Source organism: Dama dama, chromosome 12 (genome assembly GCF_033118175.1).
Source record: "Dama dama isolate Ldn47 chromosome 12, ASM3311817v1, whole genome shotgun sequence".
In the NCBI taxonomy this organism is placed as follows: domain Eukaryota; kingdom Metazoa; phylum Chordata; class Mammalia; order Artiodactyla; family Cervidae; genus Dama; species Dama dama.
In genome coordinates, this window is record NC_083692.1 from 91,571,239 (window position 1) to 91,595,668 (window position 24,430).

General features: G+C 48.6%; 1 protein-coding gene across 10 annotated transcripts in view; it reads left to right on the plus strand.

Moving 5' to 3' along the window:
- The window catches only part of LHFPL2 (LHFPL tetraspan subfamily member 2), a 168,705-nt gene that overhangs the window by 97,391 nt on the left and 46,884 nt on the right, over positions 1 to 24,430 (plus strand). Inside the window, exon 1 of one of the 10 annotated variants that reach the window (XM_061158116.1) lies at positions 23,457 to 23,688. The exons of the other annotated variants lie outside the window; for them this stretch is intronic. The gene's annotated coding sequence lies outside the window, so the exon portion shown is untranslated. Of the gene's footprint in view, positions 1 to 23,456; positions 23,689 to 24,430 lie in introns of those variants that run through there. 10 annotated transcript variants of the gene reach the window in all.

A 24,430-nucleotide genomic window follows, 5' to 3' on the forward strand; every position in this document is an offset into this window, starting at 1 on the left:
CTCTGTAAGTGGCTTTTCTATAGAATTCCCCTAAACAGTCACCTTGTTTATTTCTTAAACTGATCAGTGTACTCATGATTCTTTTTCCCTTAGGAATTTCTGCTTCCTCTTTTATCATTCATGGAATGTTTTTTCCCATGGAATTCCCCATTCCTCTGTAGATTCACTTTTATTCCATCCTTTGAAACTGCCTTCAGGCTTCCAGGAGATGTTTCCCTGATGATTTCATAGCATAAGATGAAGACTTAAAAGTATTTGATGCCAAAGAGAGAAATGTTAGGACCTCTTGAGTCTGATTTAGTAAATTGGCTCCCGGCTGCTGTGTATCTTGGGGTGAATCATTGTCCTTTAGTGAATGAATGTTAGAATAATCAAATGTAAGAAATGGATCTAGCAGCCAGACACACAAATCCTTCTCTCTACCCCTTGTCCATCAATATCCCCAGCACAAGAGAAAAACAGAAGTAAATAGGATGTGTGTTCAGTCTTGTACGTAGCATCCTGTTTGCAGCATGCCTTCCCTGTGCCCTGGCACGCTTCTCTTTGTGCAGGGACTGGGATGGGGGTCCAGTCATTGAATCTGGGGGGATTGCTCTTGTCATTTCCAATCTGGTAAGTGCTGTCAACCTAACAGCCCTAAATCTTGATTTGCCCTGGCCTTGTCTGTATAAATCTCACCCACTGTTGAGATCATCATAGTCTAATAACCAGCGTTAAATTCATTGTTTCCATACCATAACAAGCGAAAGCTGCCAAGTTTTGAGGATGGATGAGCTTTTCTTTCTGCCTGAGCAGAAAATTGTATGGGAGGGTACAGATCAGGGGCTATAGATAAGTAGAGTAGTTCTTGAGTGGTTCATTAGTTCGTTGTGGAAGAATATTGGTTATGCTGTTTTCACTGAGTTTTAGGGTTGTGAAAGTTAAGCAGCATGAACCCCAACATCCATTCTGTAGAAATCAGGGCTTTTGTCAATGCTCAAAAATATTATATCTGAAGGTAAAGACCCCAAACCTTTGTGCATCAACTTCGAGAAAAACTGTTTAGGGTTAATCAAAATGATTTTGAGTAGAAGTTTCTCCGTGGTTAATGACCTGAAAGATAACTGTGGTAACCTTTAGTTTTATGACTTCAACTCAGGGCTTGAGGTAGTATGTACCCCTTCCATACATTAGAGAGTATTTTGGACACATGCCATTTCTGGGATGTTTCAAAAGACATCAAGACAGAGTGTGTTGGGCTTCCCTGCTGGCTCTGCAGGAGACATGGGTTCGATCCCTGAGCCGGGGAGATCCCTTGTGCCGTGGAGCAGCGGGGTCTGTGTGCCACATTACTGAGCCTGTCCTCCAGAGCCCGGAAGCCACGGGTACCGAGCCCTCGAGCTGCAGCTCCCGGAGCCTATGCTCGTCTACGGAAGGAGCCGCTGCAATGAGGGGTCCACATTCTGTGACGAGAGAGAGCCCGCGCAGCAGTGAAGACCCAGCACGGTCAAGTAAATAAATAAAATTTTTTTGAAAAGCCTAGTTGTGCTCAACTAAAATCGTTCCCCAAATCCAAGATTCATGACCACACTTTCCAAAATGGTGTTCTAGGTTCCTTTGCTTCTATAAATGTGTTTGTTCATCATCAGTTAAAGTTAAGCAAAATTTATTCTTATTGTGGGACTTCTCAGAGACTTTACCGGGTTAATGGGTACTGTGACATCTTAAGGATGGCTCACAACATTCAGCATTTGTCCTGGGGCCCCTCTGATCTAAAATCACTTGCAGACCATCTCCAGAACTCGTCACTCTGACAAGGTGCGGGAGATGCTGACGTGCGATAGATGGGCTCAGATTTTTCTAGCTCTCGCATCCAGAACTGGAGCCGTTTCCCTACCCCTTGAGTCTGAGGTGACCTCTGACTTGCCAGGGGTGACAGACGCAGCCCAAGTAGGGTGTGAGTTCCAGAGTCCAGATCTCTAGAAGTCCTGCCACCTCACGTGTGCCCTCTTGGGGCTTCGCCCTGAAACGTCCACGTGGGGAAGCCGGTCTGACCTGCAAGAGGATGAGAGGCCAGTGAGGGGAGAGCTGAGGTGCCCCATTGCCTGCCAGCTGTCTGACTGAAGCCTCTGAGACCTTTGGAACAGCTGACCCGACTGAGAACAGCGCGTGAGTGAGCCTCGGCAGCTCACGGAGTCGTGAGAAGTGTTACGTCACTGTTGTTTTAAGCCACTGAGTTTTGAGGCGCTTTGTTACACTCCCACGGTCAACAGACACACCAGCGTAAGCAGTAGCACCCAACAAAAACTTTGAAACAAGACCGAAAAAGAACGGTTGTTTATCTAATCAGATACTTCCTATGAAACTTTTACGGCTTAAAACTAAATTTCTGGACAGGGATTTTCCAGAAACCCGAGTCACGTGAACAGTTAACAAGAACCTAATGTGTGTGGCATGTGAGTCACGGCACCAGGAAACGGTCCCTAATCAGAGAAGGCACGGCCTCAGGAAGGCCAGAGGGGCTGAGGGGGCCGGTGGAGCCCGCCCACCAACGCTCTGCCGACGGCTGGGCCGACAGCTCGCTCTGAAGGTGACCGGGGTCACCGAGGGCTGGTTCTCCCAGCTTAGTGATTAGATGCCAGCAGACATCTGCTCCACCCGCCGACCAGCTGCGGGGATGTGAGACCTTGCCAGCGTTCCCGTCATAGAGCGGGTGTAATTATTCCTGGCTCCGTGGAGCAAATGTGATTAGCAGATGTCGAAGGGGCCCGTTTTTGGCAGGCCCTGGTGAGGTGTGGAAATGGATGCGGCCTGGGCGCTGCCGCCTGCCGTGGCCTGACGGCGCCCGGTCGTGGGCCATCACCCCTGCCGTCCTCCCAGCGCCCCAAGGCCAGGTCGAGCCATGGACAGGGTGATCTGGGGCTGCAGGCCTCACACACTGCAGCAGGAGGCCTCAGGCAGAGCCATGTCCATCTGAAGATGCTCAAGCTGGAGGATCGTGACAGTCACGCCAAAGCCATGCTGGCCGCAGTGAGCTGGGGAGAAGCAGAAGGACGTGAGAACCATGGGAGGCTGGAGCTGGAGAAGCCTCATCCTTCGTCATGGCCAGATGGCTCCCCGGGAAACTCCGCAGTGCTTTGTAAAATCTGTTTCCGAGTGACTCAGGCTGGGAGTCTTGCAGCCTCTCCCTGGGGAGAAGGGCCGGCTTCTTCAGTGGAGGAAGGTCATGCCTCACGATTGGCTGGGACCTCTCGTTGGTTGGCTGCAGCCTCATCCCTCCTGGCCAGTCCCCCTCGGACCACCCTGGCCTAGTCCCCTCTCCCCCCTGCCTTCCCACAGTTACGTGTCCGCTGGCTTCCGCTGAGCAGCCGTGCAGCGGAGGGGGAGGCGGGGGGACTGCCTCCCAGTCTTGAGTTCCTAAAGCCGTGACTTTCTCCAGCGGCTTCAGTATTCTCATCCCCTGCTCAGACTCTGTCTCATCTCTTGTCCCCGTTACATGTCATATGTGTGAGCGTTGTGCTGGGAATTCACAGGCACTGTGAGGAGTTTATATTCCACCTTGGCCATGTCATTTTCATTGAGAGTTCTGTGGAGTTTTGTTACATTAGATTGACCCTGGTTTACATGTCATGCCCTGTGTGTGTGGTTAGTTGTTCAGTCATGTCTGACTCTTTGCGACCCCATGGACTACAGCCCGCCAGGCTCCTCTGTCCGTGGGATCCTCCAGGCAAGAATTCTGGAGTGGGTTGCCATGCCCTCCTCCAGGAGATCTTCCCGACCCAAGGACCGAACCCGGGTCTGCTGCATTGCAGGCAGATTCTTTACCATCTGAGCCACCAGGGAAGCCCGTCACGGCCTAATGGGTACAAAAAACTCCAAGTGGAACTTGGCTCCCCCAGAAGCCAGTTTCCTGGTTTCTGTGTGAACATGGAGGTCCTAGTGCCTTTCCTTCAGGGATTGATGTGTCTCAGGTCTAAGTCAGTAAAACCAGAAAATCAGACCCATGTGCCTCGCAGACCGTTGCCGCATTAGAGATGGTGGGTAAGCGAAGGATCGTGGTTGTGTGGGTCTCTGACTTTGCTGTCACTGATAAGGCTGGGAGGAGAAAAGCTGGAGCTCCGCCTTGAGATTCTTCAAGGTCAGTCCATGTGGCGTTTGAGGGCCGTGAGGACTGAGTTGCCAGAACGATTTAGATCCGAGTTTTTCTGAGCATGTGCCAGAGTGCAGCAGTTCCTGGGAGCATTTTAGGGGCTCCCTGGAGGTGATGGTCGTGATGGGAGCAAGGTGGGCCTTGTCAGCCTCTTACTTTTTAATCAGCATGCTCTGCTTTGATCTGTCTCATACACAGAACTAGGGTTGCTTGTCAGATTCCATTTGATAAATCGTGTTCTGTGCTCAGAAGAAAGTTTGCAAACCGCAGGTTCAGAGGACTGACTTCTAGTAAAAACAAACACAGAGAGAAGCCTCTTTAGCCAAGCAAGTAATGATTACATTTCTGGTATCTGCGTAGATCAATCCACAGACATTTGGAAGCAGAGAGAAAGCAAAGAACTAAACAAATACATGTTTCTGGGTAACTACTATGTCACCAGGAAACTTAGTCAGTATAAACAGAGCGTGCAGACTCTGACCTCTAAATGGCAAGGGGAACATGAGGCCAAGTCTAGGCATCAGTGCAGGTGACTCTGCCAGGGTGTGTCATTCTTCAGTAAACCCCAGTGAGTCCAGGGCAGAAGCTTTGTAAGAGTCATGTGATAAAAGCTACCATTACTGAGAGCTTTCTGCTGGCTGAGCGCTGTGCCTTGGATACATGTTGGTGCTAATACATGTAGGTTCTATTCTCCCCATTTCACATATGGGTAAACTGAGGCTTGGAGACCGAATCATTTGCCCAAGGTCACATAGCTGATAAAGTGATGGAGCTGGGGACAGGTCCCTTTGGCTAGAGTTTATGTCCTTCAGTGTTCCGCTTCATTGTTTCTCTCTGTTAGTCGCTTTTTAAATTTTTATGTTTGTGTGGATTTTCCACCCGAATGGTTTTGCTAAGTAGAGTACCTAAGGATACCTAGTTCGAAAAATGTCTTTCTTGTCATAGTTACTATACAACTTCATGATCAACCCTGTCCAAGTTTGCTTCATATAAAGTTGACATGTGGTATTGCATATACATCATCCTCACTGGGAAAAATAAAAGAAGGTAGAGAAAAGGAGCCAAAGGTCTAACCTTCCCTGTGTGTACTAAACTAAGCAGGCATGTGCAGGCCTGGAAGTGTGTGTGTGCCTGAATTTGATGGCTCACAGTCACCCACAGTTTTACTGGTGCAGGAGAAATTAGAATTCTTGCAGCCACAGCAGCAGGTAGCGTTGCTAAGGCAGATGGGAAGCTTTTGCACAAGTTTTAAGTTCTTAAATGTTGGATGTTTTTCTCGAATGGCAGTGCGGCTTCTCCAGTTCCTCTTCTGTATCATGGCCTTAGCAAAGGCTGGGTAAGGATAGACTTAGGGAGGGTATGTTCTCTTATTTGGTGACCTTCCAAACGTGCACGAATCTATTCCTTATTCCTCCCAGTAACCAGATGTTTCCAGTGAGAGGGCTAGGTTCTGCTGAAACTTCTCTCCCGTCCATTGACTCTGTTGGAGCAAGGTAGGCCCCCTAAAGAGTGAATTTAACAGGCATTTAGTTTTATTTTTATAGGTGCATTTGGGAAAGCTGGAACTGTTTGAGAAACTATTTCACAGCACATCCAGGTGGCTTGCACACTCGGCCTCCATGCATCACACCAGAACAAGACTGAAGCTTGTACTGCGTTTCTCTCATAGAGCCAGTGAGGTGTCCCCCCTTCGGGAGAAACATGAACTTGTGTGGGTGCTAGGAAGTATTGAGCAATAACTCTCTCAAGCCACCAGGGCCCCATTTGCCTAGCAGAAATTTATGAACAGGTCCTAGTGGCTCACACAAGTTCGTTTTTCTTTCCCAAGTGCCTCATGCACTTTCTGAAATTTTTTCATTGAAAGATTTGCTGTACTGGATCGTTACAGAGACACACCTGAGAAGTCCCACTCTTGACGCCGTAGCGGATGAGGATGACTTTGCTGAAATAGGGCCTCAGATGTGGCCTCCTGATGGGGAATGTGTTGGTTAAAGGGGATGTGGAGAAAAAATTGCTATATTACAGGTATCTGGCTGATCTAACAGAACCTAAGGTCTTGCAGATGGTGGTAGAGCTGGGCGTGGGGAAGCCTGCACAGCTTGGACCTGACTGGTTGTGAGAGTCCCTCACAGTGACGGGCAGCTTGTCAGTGGTTTCCAAAACATCTGTCTCAAAGAGGGCGGTTGAAATTCCTACTGGGGAGTGTTTCCAGTCATTGTCCATGAGAAACGAGAGTGAGTGGGAGTAATTGAAACACAGATCAAGAGGAAATGAGTCTGTGCTCCACTTGGGATTACAATGCAGATGAATTCCATATTTTGGTTAGGGAATGTTTTCTTTTAGGAAAGGGAAGACAAGAGAAAAAAGCTTAGAGTCTGACCAGGTTACTAAAAAGCAGACAGAGATGAAATTTAACGTTGGCTGAAACAGCCACTTCAGTTTGCTGTTCTTGTGTTCTGGGTATATGTGTGTATGTTCTGGGGTGTGTGCATGTGCGTGTTTGCAAGAAAATGGCCCAGGACTTCCTGGCATGCTTTTTCTGCCCTTGGCCCTACATCGCCACCAAGGTGGCCTGACCTCACCCACACGAGCAGTTTTTAAACTGCTGTAGTCAGCAGAGCTGTGGATCCTCGCTGCTTCTACACAATCAGTGACTTGAAGATTCAAACAAATGCAGTAGCCCCCTTATCCACGGGGGACACATTCCAAGACTGCCTGTGGATGCCTGAAACCTTGGGTTGTACCAGGCCTGATGTGTCCTATGTTTTTCCTACACACAAACATGCATGATAAAGTTTAATTCACAAATTAGGCATGGTAAGAGATTAACAGCAATAATCAATAATAAAATAGAGCACTTATTAATAATACACTGTAATAAAAGTTATGTGAACATGGTTTCTTTCGGTCAGAATACCTTCCTGTACAGAGTTAATGATTTTTCCATCCTAACTCAGCACTCATCATGCACTGTGTCTACAACTTCTGCACTTTGAGGCGCGGCAGCAAAACTTGCACAGACTTCTTTTTCCTTCATGATTGCGTGAATAGAAGGTTCATTCTTACTGAATATTAGCAATCCCAGCATATGAATTTTTTTCTCGTTGAGAACTTTCATCTTTTTACTTACAGAAGTCTTTCCCAGCTTTTCTTTGGTGGGTCCGAATTGGCAGAAGCCCTGTTCTTCCCTTTGGGGCCACAGTTTAGTAATAGGAGGGTGACTGGAGAACAAGCACTGAGATACGTCTGACAGTCACAGCAAGGCCACTAAGTGACCAATGCGCGGGACAGGCTGGACACGACGATGTGTATGTCCCGGGAGGGATGGAGGAGGACTTTGCCAGATTTCGTCATGCTACCCAGGCGCAGAATTTAAAGCTTGTGAGCTGTTTATTTCTGCAATTTTTCGTCTAATATTTTCAGACCTTGGTTGACTTTGGGTAGCAAACCACAGAAAATGAAAGCATGGATAAGAGGGACTACTACATATGTATTCATCCTAGTGGCAGAAATCACAACTGAGATTTTCCTGAGTTAACTGTCAGGAAATGTCTGTTGATTCTGATTTAGAGATTTTCTTTGTCTCCTCTGTCTGCTGTGTATAAACCGTGGACTGGAGGTGCTGATTTACTCTGTGAGTTGCGTTCTTGACGTGCAGCTTCCGATGATTCCAAACCAAAGAGCTGAGTTCTGTTTTGCCCGCTGAGGAATCATCCGACAGGTGGTTATGAGATTCGAGCTGCGTGTGCCAAATGCCGTGCACAGATGGACTGGTGAGCAGGGGAGACGCTTGCGATCCCTGCCTTCCTGGAGGTCACGGTCTGCAGCCTCTCACAGCCTGGGGTCTGGGCATAAAGGAAACCGTGCACCCAGGGAGCTGGGCAGGGCTGAGGACCTGGAGACCCGTTTGGCAAGTCAGGTGTCGCCTCCTCATGTCTCCCCTGGTGCTGGTGGGTGGTCAGTGATTTTCCGAAGCCCCCCTCCTCAGGCCCCGCCGGCTCCCAGGTCAGTGGGCAGTGGTGTCAGCCCTTCAGGACCACCGGGGACAGGAGGGCTCGCCACTTGCCCCTCCCATGGCCTGGGCCTCCTCCGGCTACAAAGTCCACCTGCAGAGTCACCTCCTCCACCCTCCGTTCTCCGACGACCAGGCCAGGGCGTGCCGCATCCTCCTGCGTCTTGCCCTGGTTGTCACGTGCAGCTCTCCCTGCCGCCCCCTCTTCCATCTGTGAGGCCCCGAGGTGACCTGACGGCTGAGGAAGGGCTCACTCTGGGTGGCCTCCCTGCCGCATCGCAAGGCCAGGGTAGGGCTGCAGAAAGAGCTGCACCCGCGCCCAGGAGGCCAGGCCTGGAGGCCGGGAGAGTCTCTTCGTGGACAGGGCCGAGGGCTGGGCCATCCCGCCACACTCTGCTTTCTCAGAGGGGCAGTGAGACGGGTGGGATGCCCGGAGCACACGGGTGGGAGGACTGGAGACCAGGGTCCCGGCGCCTGCCCGCCCGCCTGCAGGTGGGACAGCGCTGCGGGGCGGCGCTGGGGTGTGGGCTGAGCAGACCCTGCGTGCGCGGCCCGTGGCGTGTGACGCCGAGTCAGATGAGGATGCAGAACTAATGTGCGGACGGTCCAGTAAGGGAGAAAAACTGCTCTTCAACCAGCCTGCCCTGGAAAGCGCAGTGTGTCCAGAGGACTCCAGTCAGGCCTAAAGAGAAAGGCTTTCTGGAGGAGAGGGCGTTCGAGGTGGACCTTGAACCACAGCTGGGAGGGGGATGCTCGGAGATGACGGGGTCAGGAGGCGACAGCACCCAGGGGTCGCAGGCGGGAACCCCGCCCCAAGGGGCGATTCCTGGAAGGTCCCGGAAAACGGTTTACAATTTACAAGTGGCCTCTGCCAGTAGACTGCACACTCCACAAAGGGACGAGGGCCAGGGGGTCGGCAGCTCGGAAAAAGTGGGTGTGTGTGTTCCCCATTCAGAAACCCAAGCCTCTCAAGGGACCATGCTGGAGGAAGTGTGCTCTGGGTTAACGTGAGGCCCCGACGAGATTGTTAGCTTTTCTTTCCCTGACGGCCAGTCAGAGCCATCACACAATGCTGGAGGATTTATTTCCAAAGGATATGGAGGTAGTTGGACAAAAGCCTAACTACAATGGGTTGTTTTTTTTTTTTTAACATCCAAGTTCACAGCTATTAAATTTCTGTAACTTAAGGATTCTAGAATTACAAATGGCTTGCCTCCTAAAGTGGACCTTTGTCATAATTCAAACTCAGAGCATTCTAATGTCGTTTCTTCTACAGAAATACAGTTTTTAATGCGGGGGAGCTGCTATTTTTCTGTTTTCTTAAGTTAAACTTAAGCTTGGTGGTTCCAGTTCTTGCCATCGGTCGGCTTGGTGGACACAAGGCAGTGACTGCCCTCACTTCAGGAAGTTTGCATGTACTTAGCAGCTCTCTTTAATTATTTCCATTTTCCTGCCATGCACGTCTGAACTGTAAGTTCTCTTTTCTCTGGGGTTTGCAGCACAGGTTTACTTTTTATGTTTTTCCCTCTTTTGAGTGTTACTCGATCCCCAGTCCCCAGAAGGCCAGGACCTGTTTTAGTAACTGATTTATCAGGTGCTAGGCTGGTGACCCTGCGGGAGTTTATGGACAGGACCCCTGCCTCCTTTCCCAGGGACTTTGTGACTGGCCCATGCGTGAGCGCAACAGAGTGTTCTCCACATGGCGGTAAAGGGGGCTTGTCCGCGGGGAATCTGGAACCTCCGCTAGTGGCTCTTGCGTCTCAGGCCTGCACTCAGGGGCCATTCGGGAGGAGTGGGAAATGTCAAAGAAAACAGCCTTGGACCTCTGGTCAGAGCGTTCATAGTTTGCCATCAATAAATACTTGAGAGGTGCTCGCTCCCCTCTCTCTAGTTCCCCCAAAGTTTTCTGTCTCCCACCTTCACTGCTGGCCAGTGGAGAAGTCCCTTTAGATGACTTCTTTCAAAGCAGCTGATTTAGAGGCTGTCCTGTGAACCACCGCCACCGGGACTGATCTGGGCTGAAGTGGGGGTGGTGGATGGCCGGGAGGTGGGGGCCGCGACTCCCTGGAGAAGTGGGGGTGGTGGATGGCTGGGAGGTGGGGGCCGCGACTCCCTGGAGAACTGGGGGTGGTGGATGGCTGGGAGGTGGGGGCCGCGACTCCCTGGAGAACTGGGGGTGGTGGATGGCTGGGAGGTGGGGGCCGCGACTCCCTGGAGAACTGGGGGTGGTGGATGGCTGGGACCTGGGAGCCCAGACTCCCTGGCGATACCTCAAGCAGTTAATCAAGAGACACACTTCCTCTCAGTGGGAGGCCAGGGATTTTCTGTTCCTTTGTTCTTTTTTCTTCTTTAATGTTTTTTTTAATTTGGTAAAAGTTACACAATATACAACATAGTATTTTCACCATATTTGCCTGTACATTTCAATGGCACTGAGTGCATTCACACTGTTATGCAACTCTCACCGTCATTCATCTCCTGGAGTTTTTTATCTTCCTAAGCAGAAACTCTGTCCCTGCTGGACACTAAGTTCCGCACTCTCCCTCCCCCACCCCTGGCACCTACTGTTTACCTTCTGTCTCCGTGAATTTTATTCTAGGTACCTCCTATAAATGGACTCAAACAATATCTGTCTGCACCTAATGTATATTGTAATGCATTTTTAATGCTAACTCAGTATATGTCCTACAAACAGATTTTACCTTCTTTTCTTCCCCCTGTGTATACAGTAGTTTCTCATTAGTTATCCACTTAATACATAGTAATGTGTATATGTCAATCCCAAGCTCCCGATTTACCCCACCTGTCCTTTCTTCCCTTGGTTTCCCTGTTTGTTCTCTACGTCCGTGTCTCTGCTTTGCATACAGGTTCACCTATACAATTTTGCTAGATTCCGCATGTGTGCATTACGATACCATGTTTGATCTGCAAGGAGATCAAACCAGTCAATTCTAAAGGAAATCAGTCCTGAATATTCATTGGAAGGACTCGATGCTTAAACTGAAGCTCCAGTCCTTTGGCCACCTGATGCAAAGAACTGACTCAGTGGAGAAGACCCTGATGCTGGGAAAGATGGAAGGCAGGAGGAGAAGGGGGCGACAGTTGGATGGCATCACCGACTCGATGGACATGAGTTTGAGCAAGCTCCAGGAGTTGGTGATGGACAGGGAAGCCTGGCGTGCTGCAGTCCATGCAGTCTCAGAGTCGGACACAAAACTGAGTGACTGAACTGAACTGGTACCGTGTTTGTTTTTCTCTGTCTGACTTACTTCACTCTCTGTGACAGTCTCTGGGTCCATCCATGTCCCTTTGTTTTTAATGCTAGCATTCAGGCCATTTTCCCTCATGGTTACCTCAGGCTGGGCTCAGAAAGGCTTCCGTGGTTCCCTCACCAGAGACACAGGGAAGTCACAGTCCTTGGGTTTTCTTTGTTACTGAAGGCCAACAGTGTGGGACATCCTCCCTGGTCCCCATAGCAAGGTAGCGGCTGCCTTCCAGGCCTGCGTGGTTTGTTCAGACAAGCAGACTATTCCGAATCAGTCCCAGAGAGCCGCTTCAAAAAGACCACCGTCTGCCCCATGGAGGAGGAGCTTGTTGTCAAGGGCTGTGGTTAAAACAGTGAATTTGGGAGCTGCTTTAATGTGCCACTTATGAGTCAAGGCTGGTCATGTAGCAGCAGCAGCAGCAGTGGATGTTTGAATAAGTGCCATGACCACAGGTGCCAGGAATGATCCCAGGCACCTCTGATTCCTCCCCATCCTAAGGAGACTAAAAATGGCCAGGGCAGTTCTCTTCCCAGCCAGTTCCCACTGGTGACCACCAGGCCCTCTGCCTCCTTCAGGCTGTGAGAGGGAGGCCACTGTGGTTCCTGAAAAGAATGGCTGAGGCCAAGGTCTTTGGCCTGTTGTGACTGATATATTTAGAACTGAAAAGAGGAACTTGCATGGGAGCTTGCGTTGCTTTTGGAAAGACACATGTTTCTTCCATCAGTTTTGCTGCGTTGGCAGACAAAATGTTGCAAATTCAGAGATCATCACCAGTCCCCTTTTTAAGGAAACAAACAAGACCATGACCCAATTCAGTCTCTTTCCATTTATTTTACAGTGTATGGCTCAAACATTACCGAAGAAAACTGGACGGGTTCCCTTTCATATTTCAGTTAACATGAAACATGTCTCTCAGCACACAGGGGGATGGCTCCGGATGGGCATGGTGTGTGTATCATGTCTGCTGTGTGCTTAGCACTTTGCTGGTGCAAAACAAATGCCGAGAAAGGTCTGTTTTTCCTGAAACAAGGGAATTGTTTTGTGTGGGTATACGTGTAGGTGTATGTAGTTTTAAAAGCACCTTCTGTTTGCCACTCAGTGTGCTAATCACCTTTCGAGGCCACCTAGAGTTTTTCTATATGAAACATGGAGAGAGCCTTAAATACTGAACTGTGTGGTCCCCACCAAGTGCAGTGTGAGATCAGAGAAGGGAGAGCTTTGTGTGGGTTGGAATGGAATTTTAAAATATACCTTATGAACTTCAAAGGCAGACATATGGAAATGCTAATAACTTTTTAAAAAAGCAAAATGTTTGGCCAGTTTGTGTAGAAGCTGTGAGTGGGGCTGCGGAAAGTGCCGGGCGTGGCTGCGTGGTTTGGGGGCTCCATCCCACAGGCCCACACCCTCTGCCCCTGGGGGCCACCTGTCCCAATGCCAGCCCCAGGGGCTGCAGCCCCTCATTTCCTCCCCAAGCTGTCCGTGCAGAGGGTGCAAAAGCTGACCTTTCTCTGGGGAGTGGGATGGTCAGAGGCGGTGGCGGTGGTGTTTAGTTGCTCAGCTGTGCCTGACTCTCTGCGACCCCAGGTGCTGCAGCCTGCAAGGCTCCTCTGTCCATGGGATTTCTCAGAGAAGAATACTGGAGTGGGTTGCCATTTCTTACTTCAGGGGATCTTCCCAACCCAGGGCTGGAACCCACGTCTCCTGTCTCCTGCGAGTCTCCTGCGCTGCAGGCGGGTTCTTTACTGCTGAGTGGTGATGGGTCAGCAAATCTTTGTTGAGCACCAACTGTGTATAATGAAGAAGAATAGCCACTTTTATTAAGTGCTTGGGTATGCAGCGTCCTGTAGGAAGCCTTGTGCATACAAATGGTAACTTCCCACAGTAACTCAGTGCAGTGCTGAGCTAAGTGCTCCTCAGCTCGGGGGAGAGAGTGGCTTGCCTAGGGTCATCACACTGCCGCTGGATGGCAGAGCTAGCCTTCGGACGAGGTTGCAGACAGGATTGTGTCTGCTGGTGAGATGGTGCCGGGCTCCCAACAACACAGGATTCGTGGCGTGTGGTCGCAGACCTCAGCAGTCTCTGGATCTTCAACAGGGACCATGTGAAGAGGCAGCTCACGCTGCACATGCCCCTCCGCCCAGGCCTATGGAGAAGGGGAAACTGTGTCCACACAGGGATCATATGAAGAAAGGGAAATATGGAAAAGGGCGAACTGCCAATGCAGGTGCGGTGGCTTACCTTCAGAATTAGTGCAAAGAGTTGAATGTGAAGGTGGGTGCCATGGGCAGTGATTCTTGTTGATTTTGGAAACATAGTCTCTGTGGTGTAGCCACACAGGCGGGTAGGCAGCTGAAGGAGTGAAGCAGGCTGCTGTAGCGTGAGGCAATACGGACTGGTAGAGACTGGGGGAAACTGGAGAATCTGTGCCCTGTCTAAGGAGAACAGCCACTACCCAATGCCAGTGATCAGTTGCCATGTGGAAATGAAAGTCCAATATTGCCAGTGTACTCATCTTTTCCCCTTAAAAGAAAAGCCAAAAATTTGAATTTTTACATTGTCTTTCAATTTTGAATGTTTGCTGCTAACTTTTAAAAGTTTAATGGATCAGCTGTTGTATGTAAGCCTCCAGTTTTTGAGCTCTCTGAAAGAATAGGAATAGACGTGGGGGTGTGGAGGTTGGGAACCCCAAGCCAGAAGATCAGGAGTAGCAAGCACATCTCACATCAGGCCCACCTTGCACCAGTGTTCCTCACCCTTCAGTGTGCGTGCAAGTCCCTAGGGCCCTGTTCACGTGTGCATCCTGGCCCAGGAGTTCAGGCGTGGGGGTGGGGGGTGTCTGTTGAGAAAGATTCTAGGCTTAGTGGGCAAAGGCACTGTGATAAATTAATGCCTTCTACTATGAGCAAAGAAAAGGGAAATGACTTGACACATTTTCCATCTCTGTGGTACAGCAAGGTGATAAAGTCAGTTGTATGTTTCTGGTCATTTCCAGGGTTCCCCTAAAAAGGCAGAATTTGAGAACACAGCTTGGTCAGCTTTTGAATTTTACACCCTTCCTTACTTATACACACTCTCCTCCATATAAGAACTTGGATTCATCTCTCTCTCTTCTGGGAAACTGGGATAAGACCATCAGACTTTCAACTTGGGTGGGATAAAAAGAGACTTAACTGATTGGCCCTCCCTTCCTTGTGCTGTATTCTGAGGATAAAAGCTATGTCTTGCATATGTTGGTGTTCTGTTACTTCCACATGGCCTTGGCGTCCCTTCAGCATGGGGTCCGTGGTGGGAGGAAAGGGTGGGTGCCGAGGAAATTGCTTTGAGCAGAAATCATCTTGTTTGCATTCACTTAGAGCTGCTCTTGGAGCCCTCCTCAGGTCCCCTGAATGTGTTCACTGCCCTTGGAGTTGCATGCCAGGAAACAAGATGCTCTTTCTAATTGGGCAAGTGGGAGGAGAGGGACTGGGTGAGCCAGGATGGGCTGGCAGTTGACACCTAAAAATAGATCTTTTTCCTCATGAATAAACATGTTTGGGGGGCAAAATGCCATGCACATTTCTAGCCATCCCAGACAGGTCAGCCAAGGAGGCCGTCAGGGCCAAGGTGCAGCCAGGTGGGTGGAATGCCAGCCAGAATGGGGTTGCCATGACAACAGGGCCCCTGGAGAAAGCTTCAGGGGCCTCCAGGGAGTGGAGGCCGATCTCAGATCTGAAGCCAAAGTGTATGTGCACGTAGGATGGGAGAGTGGGAGGGGAGAGGGCTGGGCCAGTGCTGCTTGGACTTTACGTGCCTGTGAATGTTAATGTGGATTCTGATTCAGGGCTTCTGGCTGGGGTCTGAGATTCCTTAGGTCTCACACGCTCCCAGGGGCTGCCGAGGATGCTGGTCCGGGGAGCACACTTTGAGGGGCAGAGGGTTCAAGTCCACGTGGACGTCAGGACTCTGAGGCAGGGCGAAGGCCCCAGGCAGGCGCGTTACCCCACGCCATTTGTATCATCTTGTGTTTGGCCTGAGCTAAAAAAAAAATGGCAAGTGCTTTGACAGCTGTTTCTCATCATACTGAGATGTTTTCCTTGCCTGGTGATGGTGGTGACACTTTAGAGTAACAGCAAAATTGAGTGTTGTGTATTATAATTTTGCTGGTTGAAATGCATATGGTTAGGCAGACTCTATTGTCTATGTAACGATTCAGTAAAATGCAGCCTGTGATAGTTGATGTATAACTGAGGCTCTTCTGAAATAATGGAGCAGATTTTAGCAACATTTTAAGAGCCAAAGAAGAGCTCAGGCATTAGATCTGGGAGATGAAAGTCATTTTGATCATTTAAAAACTTTGATGAAAATGTAGGTCACTTGCCCTGTGCAGGGGAACAGAGCCATTCCTTGAGAGGCTGGGGTCCCTATCCCATCTCTCGGAGAACGAGCGTGACCTGCTGGTTGGTTGTGTCTGGAAGTGGCAGCACTATCTGTTAGCAAGACCGTAGCCAACTTGTGCCTGAATAATAAGTAGCATCCTTCCCCGAACCCTGGGTGTGTTGGTCCCATATCCTCTCAATCTTCAAGTGATCCAGTTTGCTCCCCTTGCCTGTTTTCAGGCTATGACATGAGTCTGTTGTTGGCATGGGCTCCTCACAAACTATAGCAAAGTCTGGCTATGGAAGCCGTGACGGGGTGACTTTCATAGAAGGAAGCCCAGCCCTCTTCATGGGTCTTTTGATCCACTCCTACTTCCCTCGTGGGAGGATGCTGAAGTCCCTCCCCAGGGTATCAACCGTCTGTCTGATTATTACAACTCTGAGACTGCAGGGCTCCAGCTTTGATCCTGATTGTGTTCCAGAGATGGTTATCTCTCTGTGTCAGGATCCAGAGCCCGTTGTCTTGGGGAACTGCTGTGATCAGGCCCACCGGAGGAGCCGATAGCTGCCTGCCCCCTGGGAATGGAGTCCAGGGGGCAGTAGCCACGATGTGTCTGTGGTAACCCACAGACACCCCCAGCCAGGCTGAGCAGGGGAGCGAGGGCTCAGCCTCCCTGCTTCCTGCGTGGGGGCCCCAGGCTGGACGGCCTGGGTAGGCGGGGCTGTGAGCTGGCAGCGGGGTGAATGGGCACGAGCTCTGTGCATGGATTTCCTCTCCTGACCCCATCAGCTTCCCGTGGCTCTGGACAGCTCTGGTGGGGACCCCAGGCCTTTGTGCGTCTCCACCCTTCCCCACCAGTCCTGCCGGCCGCTATATACAGTCCCGTCCATGCTTTTGGGAACATGAGACTCGCAGGAGCAGGGACTGAGGTGGGAAGGGGGTCTCAGCACCAGAGGGGTCAAGAGCGGGCTTTCTGGGGGTTATCTTCACCTCAGTTCCCCATACTGTGATGTGCTCAGGGTGTGAGTTAAGTGGGAGGCCAGGCTCCGTGCATGTGGGCGCCAAGGGTCCCGCTCCAGCTCAGGACTGTCTCTGTGATTCCTTGGCAGAACTGCCTTCTCTGGGACCCCATTCTTTTATGTCTGACCCTGTGCCATGTCCCAGGACTCAGAAGAAGCCTCGTTTCCCTTTGTGGGATGTGAAGAACTATCATGTAATGGGATGGGGGTGGGGGGGCAGTCCTGGGACACTAGAAAATGTGTTGTTTTTCTTTCCCTTTCACTCCTATGAAGTTGATGACTTTTCTTCCTACGTTCCAGCACTCTTGTTCAACCTGAAACAAAATGCCATGAAAGCTTTTAAGTTTTTGCCATGAACTTACAGTACAGGGTGAAAAATAATATTCTGAGAGTTGAAAAGCTTAAGTTGAGGCGGCTGTGTGATTTTGGCAGTGTTTCCTTCCGTGAACTCCCTGCACCTCATCTCAGCCCCTACCTCGCCTGTCACGGGTTGGCAGAAATGGTGAATTTTGCCGGAGTGGAGGGGCATGGCCAAGGCCTACTTGGGCAGAGGGGGCCCTGGGGCCCAAGCTTAGGCCCTCCAGATCTGCACCCGTTTTAGTAACATGGGAAGTAGAGAAGACAGACCCTACATCTGGTTCTGCCTTTGTGTTCCTATTTTTCTTTGAGTCTGAAGGATGGCCGGGAAAGAACAGCTAGCGGTCACACCGTGTGTGAGTCAGTACCGGGGGGATGGGTGAGGAGTGGGACGGTGAATCACTGAGTCATGGGCGCTGCAGCCGCCAGAGTCCCCCCGCCGAGAGCCCCTTCGTCACCGCCTCACTTATGGAGGCACCATGGAGGCCCTGGAAGAACAGAGGACCCACCCAGGGACACACCTGACCGGGGACAGGTGCTGGAAGAGGAGCAGATTCCCGGACTCACAGTCCAGTGCTCCAGCGTGCTTCCCAGGATCCGCTCACTCGCCCATCTGGCCGGGTCCCCGAGCAAGCTGCTGGGTCCAGACCCTGGGTCCAGACCCGGGCCGCTGCCCTAGCCTGTTCTCCCAGCCTCTGACCCCCAGAGAGCCTCTCTGCTTTCCCTCCGGGAGGGTCTGCAGGGTAACCTAACGACGGGGCTCTGGTTCCTGGAGAGGCCCCACCGGGACCCTCTGGGGCAGACTGGCCAGCGTACTCATCCTGCCCCTCCTCTCCCTCTAGCAGCATCCAGCGTCAGACGGTGGTTCAGCTGCAGCCGCCCAGCTCCTGGCTCCTAGGATGCCATCTGGGGTACTGTTCCCCCACACGGAGGCTGGTGAGGAGCAGCCCCACCGAGGCTCACAGTGGGAGCCGTGGGGCCTGCACCCCCGCCAGGCTGCGCCCGTCTCGCGGCCTCCACGCTTTTCTTGCTCTAAGAGCCTCTTTGGCCTTTTTTTCCCCTCTCTTTCTTTCTTAGAACAATGGCTTAAAATCTAAGGCAGTGACTGCAGGTTTGGAAGGGAATGGTGGACCTGGGGCTTAAAAAATTTAATAAAACAGCCTTAGTTCTGGGAATGAAAAGAAACAATTTAAGGTGTTGATAAATGCTTGGCAGAGTTCTTTTCCTCTTTTCAGAGCTGATCCTGCAGATTAGGGTTTTGGCACATGGCTTATTACTTAACAACCCATACAAGCAGAGAGAAATGTAAATGATGCTGTTTTTTTTTTTTTTCTTTTCTTCTGCTGAAAAGGGGGCTCTGACCTTGGAATACGAGCCTTTAGTTTAAGCACTGACATCTTTCCAGCTGGAGTGGGCTTTTTCCTCTTATTTCCTTTGTTGGAGGAGATTGAAAAGTTAATGCTTTTACTTACCTTTCCCAGGGTATCCCACACCTCCCAGCTCCCACCCTCTCATAATGTTAACAGTACATTTACAAACTAATACTTGTATTGTTCATTCTGATTTATTCTCATATACATTTTTCACATGTCTTCTAAGGAATGTCATAGGCCAATACTTTGTTCATTTGGTTTGAATTACTGTTATACCTAATGGGACAAAGCTTCATGTGTTTAAAAATGATTCAGTAGTTAAGATTTAATGGTCAGTGTGAATGTGTGTGTCCAATCACTCAGTCATGTTCGACTCTCTGCGACCCCGTGGACTATAGCTTGCCAGGCTCCTCTGTCCATGAAACTTTTCAGGCAAGGATACTGGGGCATCTTGCCATTTCCTTCTCCAGGGGACCTTCCCAACCCAGGAATCGAACCTGCATCTCTTGCATTGGCAGGAGAATTCTTTACCACTGAGCCAACAGGGAAGCCAATTAATGGTCAGTGCGCCCCAGGGTATCTTCACATACGAATGTGCCTCTTGTGGGGGAATGTGAAAGAAGTCTTCTCAAACCTTGGTTTCTGAAAGGATGAACTGCACTGAGTTAGACCTAAGTTAATTTTCCCTGCAGTTGACTGGTGAATGCCTGAACATCCAAGGAAGCACAGAATTTGTCTCCTGGACCACTGGTAAGGGTGTATATGGCCTCAGTGAAGGAGAGAACAGGTGATGAGCCTCTGAAGTCAGCTGAGATGTGGCCCAGTCTACACAGCACTGGGTCTACACCGAAGCAGAACTCATTTGGCACCCTTGGCCTAGCTCAGCGTGTCTGCTCGTCAGCACGCAACAAGCAAGTGTGCTGCCGTCCTGCTCACTCACTGTCAGGGGAAATACTACTAGTCCACGTCTTTCACTGAATTTTTGCCTCTGTAATCGCTTGGAAAACCACTGAAATGGACCTCATCATAGTAAACTGACCCTAGACTCATTCGGATGGAAACTCTGGTGTTTTGGTTAAAAAGATGCAAAGAGAGAGATCTGACTGAGGTGGTGGTGGTACCTCCCCAAACAACTTCATCTAACTGGTTTTCTCATTGGGTTTAGTTGTTTTGTTTAGGTTTTTTTTTTAAATTTTTTCTATGTATTCCTAGTGTAATTGAACTTGTAACAACATGGGCTTGAACTGCGTGGGTCCACTTGAACTGGGTGTGGATATTTTTCAGTAGTAAATACTGTTGTATTTACTATTTCAGTAGTAAATAGTATTGCAGAGTCCCCAGTAGGTTGAATCCTCAGATGTGGAGGGACCATGATACAAAGGGCTGGCTTTAAGTTGACACAGATTCACCCCTGTGTTGTTCAAGGGTTGAGAACTGCATTCGTCAGTTAGCTGAGAGGCACTGCATGCTTTAATCTAAGAGCTTTGTTGTTTTCGGGTAATAAGCAGGTCCTGAGATAGGTGGGTCAGATGTTGTGTGTGTGTGTGCGCGCTCTGTGTTCAGTTGTGTCCGAGTCTTTTGCAACCCACTGAACTATAACCAGGCTCCTCTGTCCATGGGATGCTCCAGGCAAGAAGACTGGAGTTAGGTTGCCATTTCCTCCTCCAGGGAATCTTCCCAACCCAGGGATTAAACCCACTTCTCTGTCTCCTGCGTTGCAGGAGGATTCTTTACCCGCTAAGCCATCAGATGTTAGCTTCATAATGCTCTCTGTGACCCAGGCTCCTTCTGACCTTCTGCTCCACTTTCTCTAGCGCAGCACTGTTCATTCTTGAAGTTCCCATCAGAGCCTTTCTGGTCACGTTCCCCGGCCGGAGAGGAACCTGTGCCAAAGCTGAGTCAGGCCCTTTGTTTTTTTTCAGGTTTTTTTTTGGTTTTGGTTTCTTCAGGTTTTGTTTTTGTTTTTGTTTTTAGGTATAATTAACAAGTGAAGTTCTAATAATATATTTAAGGTTGCAGTGTGATTTCATATACATTTTTCATTGTGAAAGGATTCTCACTATTAACACAATCTCACTATTAACACAAAGTTTTTTTTTTTTATACTTTTTTTGGGGGGGTTTAAAAATGTTTTTGATAAGAGAGCCAGATCCTTTTTAATATCTTTTCCAGAAAATGTTCCCCATTTTGTCCACTTAAATCTCATTGGCTGTTCCATCTGCAAAAGAGGCTGAGAAATGTGAATTTTTTTAGTTAGGCACATGGCCAACTCCCACCCCACCCCATAGTGTTTCTTTCAGGGTCAGGAATGAGGTGAGGCAAATTACGCATTCTCTGTCAGTGGTAAGGAAGTACCAAAAACCTCAGTAATCGAGGTAAATTATGTCTTAATGCAATGTTACAGTACCATATTAGAGCTTGAGGCAAAAGAAAAAATTGGTCATGTTGATCCAATCTTTATTTAAAATTTTTATGCTTTTTCATTTGTTGCTGTTCAGTCACTCTTTGTGACCAACTCGTTGTGACCCCATGGAATGCAGCATGCCAGGCTTCCCTGTCCATCACCAACTCCCAGAGTGTGCTCAAACTCATGTCCATTGAGTTGGTGATGTAATCCAACCATCTCATCCTCTATCATCCCCTTCTCCTCCTGCTTTCAATCTTTCCCAGTGTCAGGGTCTTTTCCAATGAGTTGGCTCTTTGCATCAAGTGGCCAAAGTATTGGAGCTTCAGCTTCAGCCCTTCCAATGAATATTCAGGATTGATCTCCTTTAGGATGGACTGGTTTGACCTCTTTGCAGTCCGAGGGACTCTTAAGAGTCTTCTCCAACACCTCAGTTCAAAAGCATCAATTCTTTGGCTCGCAGCCTTCTTTATGGTTCAACTTTCACATCCATACAATGTTTTACATTATCGTTTATTAAAACATTCATCAAGATTAATGAGTTTTTTGGCATCCCCTTTAATTTTGTGCTCAAGGCAAGTGCCTTACTCTCCTCACCCCAGTCCCAGCCAGTGGTTTTCTTAGTGAAGAAGAGGATACTGGGTAGGAACCAGTCCTTGCCAAGGAGATATCCCATTGCTCACCCATATCCTTACCTCCTTACCCACTGCTGACTGGGTGAGTAAACTCACGTTGGGGGAGCACTGTTGGCAGGCAGGGCAACAGGGGGTGATGTTCGTACAACCGAAGAACTGCTCACAAACAACCCCAGTCTTTTGGGAGTAGACTTATAGTAGCTCCTGTATATACGTAGGTAGAATTCTCAGATGAGTATAGATGCCTTTGGTGACTAAGAATGAGTGTGTGTGATCAGAGGGGTCACTTTGGGGTCCATGTGGCAAAAATGACCTCATAAAGGATGGGCACTCACTGGGAGAGAAATTAATGAAGACATCACGTCAGGGGAGAACTGTCCAGCTCCTCACTGCGTGTGTGGTCACACCTCTCAGAATGAATGAATCTGGTTCAATTTGATTTCATGTTGATTTTATGCCTTCTACAAGGAGTATTGGAGAAGAGTAGCCTCCCTTGTGGCTCAGCTGGTAAAGAATCCATCTGCAATGTGGGAGAGCTGGGTTCGATCCTCGGGTGGGGAAGATACCCTGGAGGAAGAAATGGCAACCCACTCCAGTATTCTGGCCTGGAAAATCCTATGTACAGAGGAGCCTGGTGGGCTACAGTCCATGGGATCGCCAAGAGTTGGACACAACTGAGTGACTAACACTAAACTGCTACTACTAGCCTAAGGTCATATGTGTTTTGAAACTAAAAATAATTAATTTGCTGTTTTAAAATCCTAACGATGAACAGTTGACTCTTGCACAACACAAGGTTGAAACATGCTGGTCTACTTAGGGACATTTTTCCAATAATAAATGTTACAATTGGCAGTAAGTTGACTCCACAATGTGGAACCCTGGATACAGAGGAACTGAGGTCATGGAGGTTCAGCTTCAAGTTATACTTGGATTTTCTGACTGTGCAGAGGAAAACCTCCTGTGTTGTTGAAGTGTAAACTGTAATTTGATTATTAGTTTAGAATTTTAAAAATAATTTTGAACAATCATCTAGAATTTCAGAGAAACTCATTTTAAATTTCATGACAAAATCATTTGTAGTTTTAGAAGAGTTCTGCTGATGGTATTTAGTTATGAATTGAAGTGCCCTTGAATAATTATATCAAAAATAAAATGTCTAATAAAAATAAAAGCCATAAGTGGATTTTTTTTTCATTTTTATTAGTTGGAGGCTAATTACTTTACAATATTGTAGTGGTTTTTGCCATACATTGACATGAATCAGCCATGGATTTACATGTGTTCCCCATCACAATCCCCGCTCCCACGTCCCTCCCCATCCCCTCCCTCTGGGTCTTCCCAGTTCACCAGCCCTGAGCACTTGTTTGATGCATCCAACCTGGGCTGGTGCATAAGTGGATCTTATGGCTTAATGTGATATAGTCAGGAGAAATACCGTGAAAATCTCCCTTTTTGGTAATGCTTCTGCTATAGACAAAATGGCATGCAAACAATCTACTGTATGGGGGTTGAGACTACTTTATTTCTTTCCCCCTTTCTTCTTCTAGTTTCCAGAAACTTCAGGTAGATTTTTAAAAATTATTTTTGCAAATTGTTAAATGAATCAGTACCTAAAACAGACAAGTGCTTTTGGAAGTGTTGCTGCATTCACAGGACTGATTTTTACAGGGATATTAAAAAAACATTTTGTGGCTATGATTCATACCCTGATGCTCTTATAAATTCTTGCATTGCAGAAATTTGTGATTCAGTCTGTCAGATGATTTCCCTTCTTGAGACTGTAGTATTGCGAAAATTCGGCAATTTGTTTCACAAATCCTTTCATCTGCCTCCTTGTGTAATGCTTTCTGTTTTTAAAGCTGTGAGCATTTTATCACCCAGCCCCACGCCAGCCTTGCTGCATGGCCTGGCTCCATCCTACACTAAGCCCTGTTGCCCGCAGACTGTAAAACACTTTTCAGAGGCGCTCTGTGGCTTCACGCTTCAGGGAAAGTACTTTGTCAGTTCTTTTCAACCTTTCACAGGAATGCTATGACAGTGAAATGAAGACATCAGGAAAAGTACTTTTCAATTCTTAAGAAGACACCTGCTGTAGGATTCCAGGTGTTGGCAAAGGCAAACTGTTCATCTTAAGGTATGAAGGGGTTGTCTTTGACAGGACTCTGCCAATTAACATTTGGTTGTCTGTGTCCAGTCGAAGAATGAATTTCTAAAACACAATTTTTCAAAGTTTGTTAGCATTAGACTGGTTAATTTAGAAGTATCTTGGTTGTATTTATTAGCTCTTTTGAATGTGGACACTGTGTCTTGGATCTTGGAGGGGATGCTCTGTATTTATTGATTCAATTAAATGGCCCATGCCTCAGTTTCCCCTTCCTTGAAGCAGGATCCTAGTGCTTACCTAAAAGCTGAGGAAGGAAGTTGAGCTGCAGTGCATGCATGGTCCTTGATTAGCCCAGCAACTGCTGCTTTATAAAGCCCATGAATGGCACCATGACTTTGAGTTACTGCTGCCTGAACATGTTCTGCACCAAATACACAAACATGGCAGTGAGTTGCAAAGAATGTGGTAAAGGACGGTGAGAGCATAAAGTAGGGAGCATGCAAACGGTTGAGTTAGGACCATTGTATCTATTTTGTACTCAGAGAGCCACACCAGATACAGTTCTGAGGCTAAATGCCTACATGAAAAAATGTGTGGGGTTAAACATATCAGGATTCTCTGTTTCTGGGAGCACAGTTACACTGAGCCAGCCAACTGTAGACAGATGGTAGTGTTTCAGAGATCAGTGGTAATCATAAAAGGTCCTGGCAGCTGTCAGGTTCAAAAAATAAAGAGGCTTATCAGAACTGAAAAACAAGAGAAATGGAAAGCA